This window comes from Conger conger, chromosome 12 (assembly GCF_963514075.1).
Source record: "Conger conger chromosome 12, fConCon1.1, whole genome shotgun sequence".
Taxonomy (NCBI): Eukaryota; Metazoa; Chordata; class Actinopteri; order Anguilliformes; family Congridae; genus Conger; species Conger conger.
Window position 1 is genome coordinate 41,865,039 of NC_083771.1, and position 13,876 is coordinate 41,878,914.

A 13,876-nucleotide genomic window follows, 5' to 3' on the forward strand; every position below is an offset into this window, starting at 1 on the left:
ACGGTCAGCGAGCGTTGAGTAAATGTGTGTGAGAGTTCCCCCCCTCCAGTCTCTCCCTCTCCCTGATGAATGGCCGTGTCCAGTGTGCTGTCACCGAAGATAGCTGCCGGTTACCGTGGCAGCTGATGGCAGCCTCCGTGGCCATTGATCTTTCACCTCCCGGTGGAGGGGCTCATTGCTCTCCCACGGACAGCCCCCGTCCCGCCCCCCTCGCTGCTACAGCGCCAGGCCCAAATCCCCCCCCCCCCAGCCGGGGAACAATCAGTCTATCTCTGCAGCAGGTTCCACGTGTAGCTGCTATCATTAGCGACCAGATCACAAGACCACGAGCGTAAAACCGCCGTGAAAAACCCGACCGAAGTCTACTCGGCAGACCTTTCCGCGAAATGGCGACCTTCTCCCACGTTCAGGAGAGAATCTCAAAAATAGGGCTCATTATTCTGGGATGAAAAAAGAACTGCAAGTAACTCATCATGCATGGGGGAAGGAACACAGTGACAGAGGTGGACCCACAATGGTGACAGTCAGTCTTTTTCCCGGGGCGGTTGGTCAATAATGGTTACCGTACCTATTAAATGAGAACACAAAGAAATTCCTTTACTAGGCGCTATTAAGGGTGCCAGCACCACAGATTCTGGAACCCTGTTGTTTTTGTTATGATTTCTTTCTGCCCTAAAAGTGTAAAATACCGTACAATGTAGAGCGATGAAAATTGACAAGTAGATTATTATTCTGACCCTCTAAGTCTAAGCAGATAAGAACATTTCCCAGATTGTTCAGATTGGAGTGGAATCAGCACTATTGGAAGGACCAACATTTTTTGGACTGTAACTTTTGAACTGTCCAGACCATCATGAAAAAAAAAATTCCCCACATTTCCAGTTTTACACATTTGCCTCAAGGACCATTCAAGTCATATAATTTTTTTGTCGTAATTTGGAATTTTGTGAAAAACCTTCTCCTCCTAGAGCATATGACATATCAACGTGGAACATGTGCCATTAAAAATTGATGTTGGTGTAGCTTATCACAAAAATGTGAATAACTCCCAAGTGGTTTGAGATAATTCGATAAAAGTTTGCAGCTAATGCAAAATAATGCATACATACCAAAGGTCATTGGAACAACTACAGAATATATACGTACATCAGGCAAGTCAGGAAAGTTATGGCATGTCATAACTAGAAGTGAGGCATGAGCTACAACACAGAATGAAGATACAGGTGCAGCATGAAAGTACGATTAAGTAAGTAAGTAAGATTAAGATACAAGGGACACATGAGAGTGATATTAGACTGGAGCTAACTGCAGAGAAGTAGTGTAGAGTTAGTGAAGGTGCAGTCTGAAGAGATGAGTCTTCAGACCAATGGCAGAAACCGGCCAGTGACTGAACAGTTCATAGAGCAATGGGAAGGTCACTCCACCACTGGAGGAGCTAGGGTGGAGACGCTCCATGATCAGGCCAAGCGAGAACCTTTCACACAGGAATGGCAAGTTTCCCTGCTGCAGCATTACATTACATTACATTATTGGCATTTGGCAGACGCTCTTATCCAGAGCGATGTACAATTGATTAGACTAAGCAGGAGACAATCCTCCCCTGGAGCAATGCAGGGTTAAGGGCCTTGCTCAAGGGCCCGACGGTTGTGTGGATCTTATAGTGGCTACACCAGGATTAGAACCACCAACCTTGCGTGTCCCAGTCATTTAACTTAACCACTACGCTACAGGCCACCCTAGTGGTCAAGCAGAGTGGTCAAGCTGGCGTGGAGGGCTAAAGTATGTCCTGTGGGTAGGACTATACTGTAGGCCAGAGAAAAGACTGTGAACCTGTGCCTGGCAGCCAGAGGAGTCACCTCAGCAGGGAGGGAGGGGGGAGTCTGCTGGATTACCTTTTCACATGGGTGATTTGGGTCTTTGATAAGTTCTTTCAATAAATTCAATGAAATCATATTTTTTTAAATGCATTTTGTGTTTGCTCAGGTACCCTTTGTCTAATATTACATCTTGTCTAAAGATCTGAAACCATTCAGCATGACAAATATGCAATAATAGAGGAAATCAGGAAGGATATGCAGGGCTGACCCATTGTCTTTGTTCTGGACCTGTCTGCTGTGAACAGTGAGCTCCATAACTCTAAGCACAGCATACCCCAAAGCAGAAACCACACAACCTTTCCCTGTTTAATGTTACAGCTAGGGGCAGTCAGTAGCCTAGTGGCTTAGGCACTGTACATGACTGGGACATGAAGGTTGGTGGTTCAAGGCCCGGTTTAGCCACAATATGATCCACTCAGCTGTTGGGCCCTTGAACAAGGCCCCGAACCCTGTATTGCTCCTAGGGGAGATTGTTCCCTGCTTAGTCTAATCAAATGTTAGTCACTTTGGATAGAAGCATCAGCTAAATAATACATTCTTTTTATATTTATTCTTACAATAAACAGGCCAGTCTATGCATGAGACATCTTCCACAGGAACAAAGTTTTATTCCATCTGTGCGGAATAGGATCAGCAGGAGCAGCAGGATGTATTGACCGTCCTTTGAATATTCCACGGCTTCTGACAGGAGCTCTCAGTCACCGTATGCTCAAAAGCAGCAATTATCTATGAACAGAGCGGCACACAGCGATGGCACAGGGCTGAGAAAGAAAGAACATTGGTTCTAAGAACTGCCAACGGGCTTCGCAGTGATTACAGCTCTAGAACTGGGGGGAGGGTGACTCCGAGATGACACTCCAGTTTTATCCGTGAGAAAGACACTTTGGCACTAGAAATCAGGCTTTAATGCACGGTTAATTTGCCCCTGGACATTCAAGCAAATGAATGGACAATATTGTCATTTAAAGACAAGTACATCTTACATAGCCACTGGGAGGCAATGATTGTCTGTGCCTCAGGCATACAGAATATCTGCAGGCCTTTACTGACTGTGTTCAATGATGATGACTATGACGACAACAATGATGATACTACATGAGAATAATTATTATTATCATCATCATTATACTAAATGTGCTGTATATTATTCAGCCACTATAGTGGCAAAGGCAGAAAATAAATGCATGCATACAGTAAACAATCACAAACAAACAGAAAAGCAGGTTCAAAGTAGGTTCAATAGACAAAAGGTAATATTTAGGAAATATTTTTTTCTGAAACTACGTTTTTAAGAACTGTTTATAATTTATCTTGCAACAACTTTCATTCTTTTTTCCTTATACTCTGATCTTTCCAGACACGGCGTCTAAATATTGTAAGGTATATGAAGGATCCATGAGTAGTTCTCTACTGCCACCTGTAGGCAGATCATCCAAACAGCAGACAAGAGATGACATCACTGTCTCACTTCCACGTGAAAGGACAATCCCTCATAATTCATTCATTCATTCATTCATTCATTCATTCATTCATTATCCTAAGGAGGAAACCCACGCCAACAAGGGGGAGAACTCCACACTGAGAGGCCCCGGCCGACCAGGATTCGAACCCAGGACCTCCTTGCTGTGAGGTGGCAGTGCTACCCACTGCACCATCCGTGCCGCCTCCCCTCATAATTGAGATCTCCAAAAAAATTTGGTGAGTAATTTATATAAGTAAATGCTGATGTGCAAACAAACGTCGACCAAATATATACAAAAGATAAACATAGAGTATATTTTCCAGTCCAGAAAAATCCAAAGAAAGGCAAGATACATTCTTCATAAGCAAATGAATATAGGGATCACTCATGTAGGATTACTACTCATGAGAGAGAACAATGACAATTCTACATTTAAAAGGCCTTTACACTGCTGTAATTGTGGATATAATTAAAATAATTTCATTCAATTAAGATTCATCATGTGAACTAGCATTACATTATGTTACACAAAGTAGTACATATAAGTTACAGTTTTGTCTCCAAATGCAGGTTCAGAAGCTGCCTCAGACGACATCAAGGACCCTCCCTGTGAGAACTTCAGGTGTTGGCTTGCGATGAACACAGGTGCATATGGTGTTTAGCATGCGCATGATATGGTGTGTCGAGTGCCTGACGCCGGGGTCTGTATTATAATGTCTAATCCAGAGAGTCATTCAAGCAGTGCTTCCCTCATCGCACTTCAGTTGAACCCGGCAGCATCGCCCAAGACCAACTCTGGATGAGAGGCACTTACGCTTCAGGGACCTGCCCTGCCTGCCCCTCAAGACCTCTCACAAGTCTCACACTGCGGATGTCTGCATGCATTGCCCAAGACTCAGTTTGTTTACCTTCCCAGGTTTATCTAACCACTGATGATTCATTTTGTTAAGGGACGCATCACCGTATTTGTAAAGGCTTCATCTACTTTCCTCTCTGCATGAGTTTGTAGAAAGAAAATGATAATATAAGTCCGCATATTATTTTGAACAAGCCATGCACAGTATTAGACTTTATGAATTCAGGAACATACAGTATGTATTAAATAACCATGAAAAACATTTATTAAATATTTGAGATTTAACAATTAAATTGTTGCACGGCAATGGCAGCATGCCCAGCACGCATTTACTACTGTGTGGGAATACTGTAAAAATTAAGGTTTTCACTGTGATACCTGAATTGGGAGGGAAAACTGCTCTTTAAGAATAATGTTGCTCAACACCATTAGTGTTTTTAGCACACGTGTGAAAATCCTCCCGGTTGTAACAGTAATGATTTGGGCCTGCAGGCTGCTGCTCCAGCACCCTCTGGTGCTCCGATATGAAGACAGATTGAGACGCAGCGAATCAGCGCTTTGTGGCAGAGCGGCTCTTGCCTGTCTTTCCGATTGCGCCAGGCTCTTGCGGAATGCATCCACCTCAGGAAGGAGTGGGGGTTTTACTTGTCGCACTTGTTTAGTTCTCAGCGGGCCCCAATTTAGTTAGACGGGCATGGAAAGATGCACATACATTGGATGAGAACTATGAATCAGAATGTCACAGGACACAGCCCTTTTGCCTGTTATTTCAGTCAACAGCAACAGTCGTAGTAGAAGCAGTAATAGCAGTAATAGTAGAGCAGTAGTAGTAGTATTTCACATTTTTGTTATTTTAAAAAATATGGTGTGCAATATAAATTCTAATAATTACCATGGGAGGGCGACAAATGATTCAGATAACATCAGTCAAATCTGAATTCTGCGATTGCATAAATGGAATATGAATTATTTGAACAAGTAATTTACATCATGGGGCAGTCTTGGAATACACTTGGAAATTAAGTATTTTTTTAACATTTTGATTATCCATGTGGTTACTGTAGACGTTGAGCAACCTTGACGTTAGTTCACATTGAGGCAAATATTGCCCCATTCTGCTGACAATATGATGAGATTTAAATTAACTATCACAGGTAGTAACCACACAGTAACAGACGGCTTTCAGTCCAGCTAGAAGAAAGTAGCAATGATCAGCGCAGTTACACCCCACTGAACAGGAGTGACTGGTGATAGACCGGTGGAGAGACCAGTTGGTGTGATCTTTGTGTATCTCTGTGTGCCTGGAGACTGGAGCACATTGTTGACAGCCAGAGTTTAAACATACAGTTGTGAACCACAAGGAATGTGTTAGAACATAGTGTATCAAGGTGTGGTTCTGTTTGTGGAAGGTGATGATTTCCTCGTACAGAAACTTGGAAAAGTCCACCTTGAGCTTTCAGCATAATATTGAGTGTCATCACTATTATCCATTATTTCATTTATCACAGATTTTTCATAATATATAAACCATAGCATTCGAACATGCTCAGAACACTCAGTGGCATATGTTCGCAATCATTTTACTTTATGTCATTTTTGGGCAGGGTTTTATTTTCCTCTCACTCAGATCAAAAGCTCAGATTAGTGCGGATGCAAGGCCAACTTATGCCATTAACTACGTATAGAATTTTGAGTTTTTCCCGTAAGAAAAAGAATAAGAATTCTAGCAACATGATAGCTCTCAGAACACGCGTGTGTGTAATTGCGAGAGACGTTTTCTGTTTGTCTTTTCCGAGTTCAGTGACGTTATCAGTCTGTTTGAGCCCTGCCCCAGTTCCCATATTACATCTCTGATTGAGTGAGCCATTCAGACTTCACACAAAGCTCCACAAAATGACCCTGCAGTGAACTCACACACACGCACGTGAGAATCCAGGAAAATAAAAACTATGCATTATTAAGAAGTTTGTTTTGAATTGTGCCTGGTTTCTTGTCTTTAATATTTTTCTAACTTCCCTGGATAGCTTGATCAGGTCTCCTCTTGAGGAATGAGTGCAGATTTGTTAACAAGACAAATGTGCCCAAATATACGAGTATAAGTTCATTTCCCTCCACTAATTAATCACCTGATTTGAATGTGGGAAGCTGGGATAATTCTTACTCTTCCTCTGTGCGAGAGTGGCTGTGCGATCTTTCAGCACTTGAATCTCTCTCTCATACACACACACGCTTTCTCAGTTTCCCTCTCTCTGTCAGACTCTCTTTCTCTCTCTCTCTCTCTCTCTCTCTCTCTCTCTCTCTCCCTCTCTGAAACACGCACATAAACACATGCATGCACGAGCGAACGCACGCTTTCTCAGTCTCCCTCCTTTTCTCTCCTCTCTCCTGTCTGCCTCATCTCCTTTGCCCAAGCTTGGCTGATGCAGGACACCCGGACAGGTGAATGCTGGGTAAACTATGCTGGTAAACTACACACTGTTCAATATTCTCCAGTAGCCTGACCATGACACATTCAAGCCTCTCCCTTTTTATACATAGCCACAGCACTGTAATGCACCAGCCCATGCCAATCTACACATCACCACAGCACAAACTGTACTTTCAAATGTGACATTTCTTCAGAATAAAGCACGCTTCGGTGCAGCATTACATTTTCAGGCAGGAAAGGGCTTTACATTTTCACATAACCGTATCCCACATACAACAAAACACAACCATGTTTTTTCATCCATGTTAGATGTCATGTGTTAGATGTGTCATCTGTTAGACTGTGTTTTCAGGATAACCGGAATCTAATCAACACCTCTCCCTCACCCGTAATTCATAATGCCAATGATACAGCACGATCTGCTCACACATTTGTCTTGACAGCCTACTTACAGCCCAGTAGAGAAACCCCAGCTTCTACTACATCTCTACTACGTTTAAGAGTCTTTATGAGGGTGTGCCATCTTTAATGGACACTTCTGAAGCCTGAGATTAGACAACTACATTGATTTGCTTTGACAAATTGGTGGGGACCAATGAAAATGGCCCCAGGGTGCATGAAGCAGCCCTACTGTGTGTGTCAGAAGGTCACTTCCTTCCTGAATTCTAATGGAGGCTCATTGGACTTCTAACAGTGCATCATGGCTTCTCTCATCCAGACATGGCACATCTGAGTTCATTTTAACTCCTGGAAAAAATCTTCCCATAGTGCATCTGAAAGTGAGCATGGTTATTATTCTTCGTTGTCGCTACGTGAAAATATGTTTCGTTATAAAACACCACTTCTGAGATGTATACACTTTACACGACTGTACACACGACATGATAAGGGAAAGTCAATGTTTGTAAGTCTATCTCTGAACTCTGAATTTCTAAAGATGTGAATATATGGAGTACAAATAGGTTGTGAAGCTATTTCTGTCGGATCATAACAACCAGCTAACAGCTCTCCAGTAACTTATTAAGGTAGCAGTTATTTATTAAGCAGTCAAGAACTTAAGCACACTTACATCAAGCATGAGGTTAAGCCCATATAATATGTATATACTTAACTTATACTTGTGTCATGAGAAGACAAAATAATAAAGACTTGATAATGTTTTGCTTATCAACCATCCACTGATGGTTTTAAAAATCATAATGAATCGTTTTTCTGTTCTGAAAAACGGCCTTGTAGGGACCTTTTGGCACAACAGAGGTTTGTGTTATTTTTGGCCAGTTTCAGCCAGAAATGGTGAACTGTTCCCTTTGAGCAAGCACCTAATAAAAATGACATTCAGCCCCTATTAGTGTGAGCCGGCTGAGTAGGATAGGAGCAGTAAAAAGTCTCGTAAGCCAGCCGGCATTACTGTACCCTAAACTTTCACCCAGTCTTTAATACAGCTGAGGATGGGTGTAGCCTGGCTGCAGCTTTGACATCTGAAAATATACAATACAAAATATACAACTATATAACAATCTTATGGGCTTATCATTCATATATTCTACTTCACTTCAGAATGTCAAGCGGGCATGTATCCTGAGTCCTCTGATATTTGAACATTATTATATAGTTTTTTGGGAGATTAAAAACTGAGGTACTACAACAGTTCCAACGTTTAGAAAGGATACAATTCATCTTGTGAATGCTGAGCCTACTAATACACTCATTAACATTGATAAATAAATGTTGGTTTGGACTGAACTTCGGCAACCAAATACATTTCTTATCACAATTATTCACCTAAATCACTGATTCAGCGGACGTTTTGTGATGATCATTTGTAGAGGTGTGATGCACACACACTCTCTCTCTCACACACACACACACACACACACACACACACCTCAGAGTATGAGTTCATCATTTGGATATTTTGCAGAAAATTCATTTCTAATTCCAAGTTTGGTCCGGTCTCCGGGAGGACGACTGTGGGTCACATCTGAAGAAAAGAGGCGGAGCAGAAGTGGCAGTGAAGGGGCTCAGCTTGGGAAATTTGATCAGGAAAACCCTCCTGGCTGTCGGAGGGAATTTCATTAAATTGCTGGAGAGAGCTGTGCTGGAAGAGGGGCACATCTGGATTCAATATGTGAGGCTTTGATTTTTCTTTTCTCCTCCATTTTTTTTGTGTGTTTGTGTCTCGGCACCAGAGACCCCCTTCCTCATCTCCATGTTCAACTCGGGGAAATGGCAACTCTGAAGAGCTTGATACCCTTCTGGGATTTTAATTCCTAATTTACTTTCAATCTTAACCTCCCATGTTCGACAAAAGCCTTAGATTCTCAGGGCTCTTATTAATGACTCTGTGTGCAACTGCTGGTTGTGGCTAAGGAATTCTCGCTGCATGAAGCTTAGGAAATTAATGCTCACACGGACACTCTAAGCTTCGGAGAAAGGTCACGTACCGTCAGACTGGGCTAAGGGCATTGTCAGGAAAAAGGGTCAGCAAGCATAAAAGTAGTTTTACTCATCGGGAAGGGAATATATCACAGGGCAATCAAAGGGTTCACACACATAACAGTCTACTAAATTGAAACGGTCTGATTCAGTTTTCCTTCCAGGCTGTTAACCTTAAGTCTATGACCCAATCCACAATGTTTTTTTTAACAGTCATTCCAATTTATTCCTGGCATACTGTACTGCTGGCTTTATACTACAAACATAAATCATGTGCGCTGTGCATGCATGCGTGCGTGCGTTTGTGCATGTGCGCATATGTGCAGCACTTTTTTCTTGGCAGACAAGCACAAATGCTGATTACACCTTAGTTCCCTGTGTTGACACATCTTGCTCAGCCGTAGACATGGACATATTTTGTCCAAAGAAAAGAATAACCTGTGCTATAGTTTCAGCAATTGCATATCCAGATTTGTAAAAATATTCATAACACTACGCATATGGATATGGAGCGTGGAATTTTAATTAATACATTAACTCAAATGGTCTTGTTTTACAAGCTGCTTTTTCTTTTAAGCTGAAGCCCCCAAAAAAGGTAATTGAAAAGCCTGAAAACTTGAAACACAAATTAATATTCAATTTTAAATAGTATTTTTTTAAAGAATGACCAGTATTATCTGGAATAGAGCAGATTCATTCCCATACCATGTACACTGTGACATTTGACGTAACAGAGAGCAGTTATGCCACAGTAATAACAGAATCAGTATTATGCTTCCAATCCAGCATAGATATTTTTTTGATTATCATATTTTCTTTTCATTTTGGACCTCTATGTCACCACATTGCTTGGCCAGTATGAGATTTTGCATATTTTACACCAGGTTTGGCCTGGACTTGCACAAGAATTGTTTGTGACTGCTCACTTCTTGCCTTTTTTTACCAGTAGCTACACACACTTTTCGGTATCATTGTGCAGAGCTTCCTACAAAGTGTGCCCCCTTTTCTGGAGGAGTCTTTAACCCATGTAGTATCTCAACTGCAAAGGAAAAGTGTACTCTGTTGGCCACACCCCCTTATGTTTGCACGCCACCAAAATTGTTGGTGATTTCCATGCCCCTCAGAATGTTCATATCACATGGTTTTGATTCCTCATGTGCTTAGACTACACATATGGGCCGAATGAAATAGCAAAGCATTCAGTTGTATCCTGCCCGTTTCTGTTAGCCATTTTGCAAACTATGACTTACAGTCTAACAATCTAACAGACTCCAAAGGCAATCAAAATCCTAGAATCAAGACTAGATACTGAAAGATTTCTTATACCTGCACTAAGGAAGCAATTGAATTCATCTGACTAATCAGAAACAGCTGAAGAAGACAACTGTCCAATTACTTTCGGTGCCCTAAAAAGGAGGTACTATGTATAAAAAGGGATGTAATTCCGACACGGACCACACAATATGGATGTAAATCCCCTCAAATTAAAGTCCACACTGTAACTGCATATTCATTGTTTCATTTCAAATTCATTCAAATTTGTTATGCCGGGGGGAACAGAAGAACCAAAAGCAGGCAGGGGTGCAGAAAAAATGGCAGATTTAATGCAAAAACAGGGACAAGACAGAGTGGAGTCAAAAAACAAGCCAAGGTCAAAACCAGTGGGTCAGTCCAAAAAGGCAGAGGTACAAATATCCAAACAAGCAAAGAAGAGTCCAGGGAAGCAGACACGGGTCAAAACCAGAAATCCAATAAACAAGGGCAAGGAAACAAGGAGGCTAGAACAGGGGGAAGGAATCAAGGGCTCAGGACAATAAAACAGGACAAGACGAACTAGCAGCGTGCAACTGAAAAGGGCAGGTATAATTACACAGGGAAATGATACAAACTAGGCGGGGCATGGGAGTGAGGGTGGTCTAATAATAAACATCAGGTGAGACACATGAAAGGGTAATAGGACAATAACGAGGGGGAAACTAAAACGCGGACTGGATTCACAAAGACACACATGTAATACAAACGGCTCTGGACAAGGGAGTAGACAATTTGCAGAGAATCAGGAGATGCAGAGATAAGGAGAGACTGGTGCGAATACTTCGCTGAAACTAAGCAAGTAATCAGTGATAGAATAGGGAGGCGGAGTTACAGAACAGAATTGAAACTGGAGATGAGTTAGTAAGTTAGTTAAGTGATTTAAATTACAAATACCCAAAACTAGTGAATGTTAGTTTGTTAGTTTGACAAACATATTAGTGTGTTAGTATAATTAGTACTGTACAACTTCTATGTTAGTTGGGATTAGTATATTAGTGCTATGTACAAACATGAAATGGAGAGAAAGCAGGAAGTAAGGAATGCAAGATTGGAAGGAAAGTTGAACCCCGGAACTACCGTAAACACCCGAATAGTGGGGCACGCAGACAAGGGAGTGACTGGGTTAGAAAACATTCAGACTCAGACATCACAGGGGAAGACGAGTGCAAAGACTAGTGACTCTAAACAGAACACCAGACATGAATATGAAAATAATAAATAACAAGAATAACAATAATAAACAATGATAAACTAACAGACAGAACACAGGAACATAACAAAATGCATGTCCTCAATGAGCACTTTATTAGGTAGACCTGTACACCAGCTTGTTAATGCAAATATTGAATCAGCAAATCATGTGGCAGCAAGTAAATGCATAAACGTATGCATGGTCAAGTGGTTCAGCTGTTTTTCAGACCAAATGTCCGAATGGGGAAAAGATTTGATCTAAGTGACTTTGACTTTGTGGAATGAGTGTTGGTGCCAGAAAGGGTGGTTTAAGTATCTTAGAAATTGCTGATTTCCTGGAATTTTCGCGCTCAACAGTCTCTCGACAAACACGTTGTTAATGAGATAGGTCAGAGGAGGTCCAAGACTGGTCCAAGCTGACAGGAACGTGACAGTAACGCAAGTAACCACGCATACAGTGGTATGCAGAAGAGCATCTCTGAACACACAACGCATCAAACCTCTAAGTGGAGAGGCTACAGTAGTAGAAGTCTAATAAATACCTAATAAAGTGCTCGGTGAGTGTATAACTTTTTGTGAACTTTGCTGGCCCGCTACATGCGTGACACGGGCTGTGTTTCAGTTTAATAATTCCAACAACTCAAAGATCTTGCTTTCCTCAGTCCTTTCGGAACGTCTAAACTCGTTCGAAAGTCTGAAAAGTAGACTTCTCTCCTCCCCGCGCGCTCGCGACACACACACACACACACACACACACGCCACCTCCGCGGGTCACTATATAATCTTTGCGTGTTTAGAAAGCAGTTCCCTTTAACGTATTACTTCATGTACTGGGGAAAGTGCTTGTGTTTACGAGGGAACCCACGTTGCTTTGATGGAAATGGTTTCCCAGTTTCATTGTAAATCCGCTGAAATCGGCGCGGGGGTTGTAAAGCTATAGGACTGCCCAATTATATTAGCCTGTTATCATCACGTTTTCATAAAAACAGCATGCGTTGTGTAGCCTATACGAAAATGCTCTTTCTTTACATTGCCCGAATAAAGTTTGGGGACAGTAGAATCAGTCTACAATTTTGGGGGAAAAAAACAGCTTTTATTTCATGGATTTTTTTTATGTGCATCTGTTATAACTTTCCACTTTTTCACACTCAAAGTCTTCTGCATATAGTGGCTTATGTTATTATTTCCACCCATGCCCTGCTGGTGATGTCTCTGACTGTTGTTTTATGTTTTTTTCTGTACAGCTCTTGGATTTGTCTGTCATCAACTGCAGTCTTCATTGGCTGACCTGTATGGGGTCCACCAGCGATAGCCATAGTTAGTCCTCTGGTCTTCATGATGGTGTTTGTCTTCTCATACTCCCAATCTTACTTCTGACTGCAATCTCCACCGATAGAAACAGGTTAAAACAAAGACGAGACACTCATTGCTCCATGCAAAACAAAACACGTGTCAGTCATCCTTTAACTTATTTCTGCACAGATGAAAAACAACTATTTGTGGTAAAGAAATATAACATATGTGTAAATGCCATGGCATAAAAGCTGATTATCTGTTATCTATTATTTTGTCACATAGATCGTCATTGTTTGATCTGAAATCGAAATGTCTTAAGAGGAAAAAGAAATTCCACTCTAACGTTACAGTTCCCATACTTTTGGAGGGCACTGTATACATGTAGGTGCATAAAGGCGCATAAAACTTACAATACTGCAAACACGTACGGTGTCATTATTAATATAGACCCATTAAAGTAGTTTGCTGTTGCATAACTGTACAACTAAACAAATAATTAAAAACATGCATCTCCAGAGTCAGCCCTCTATTCCTTCATTCATGACATGGTAAAGAGGGGGAAGGGTATGCTTATTTCTTTTGTGGAGAGTAGGCCTACTGCGGCTAGGCTGTTATAAGATGCTTTCATGGAAAGTGGAAACTGGTTAAATGATAACATCGGCTGACTTTTAACGGGAGTGTGAAAGAATGCTTAACCTTTGAGAAACGAGAGTTACCAACGAAAACGCTTAAATCGCCATCTGGCTCGGATTATATAATTGAGGATGTTTATTTTATTTGCTTGTAAATCACGTTTATAGCCTAGGGAATCCTGTACTTATGTTCAAATAGAAAACAAAAGTAGAAAATCAACTTCTATCCACTGCAAATCAGTGAGCCAAAATGAAAAGCTGATTTGATTGGACCTTTTTATTTTCTACATTGAATTAGAATGGTTTTCGACTTTAAATATGAATAATGTCCGATTAAATAGGGTATCAAGTTATTTTCAGTTGGTCAACACATTTCAGAATTCA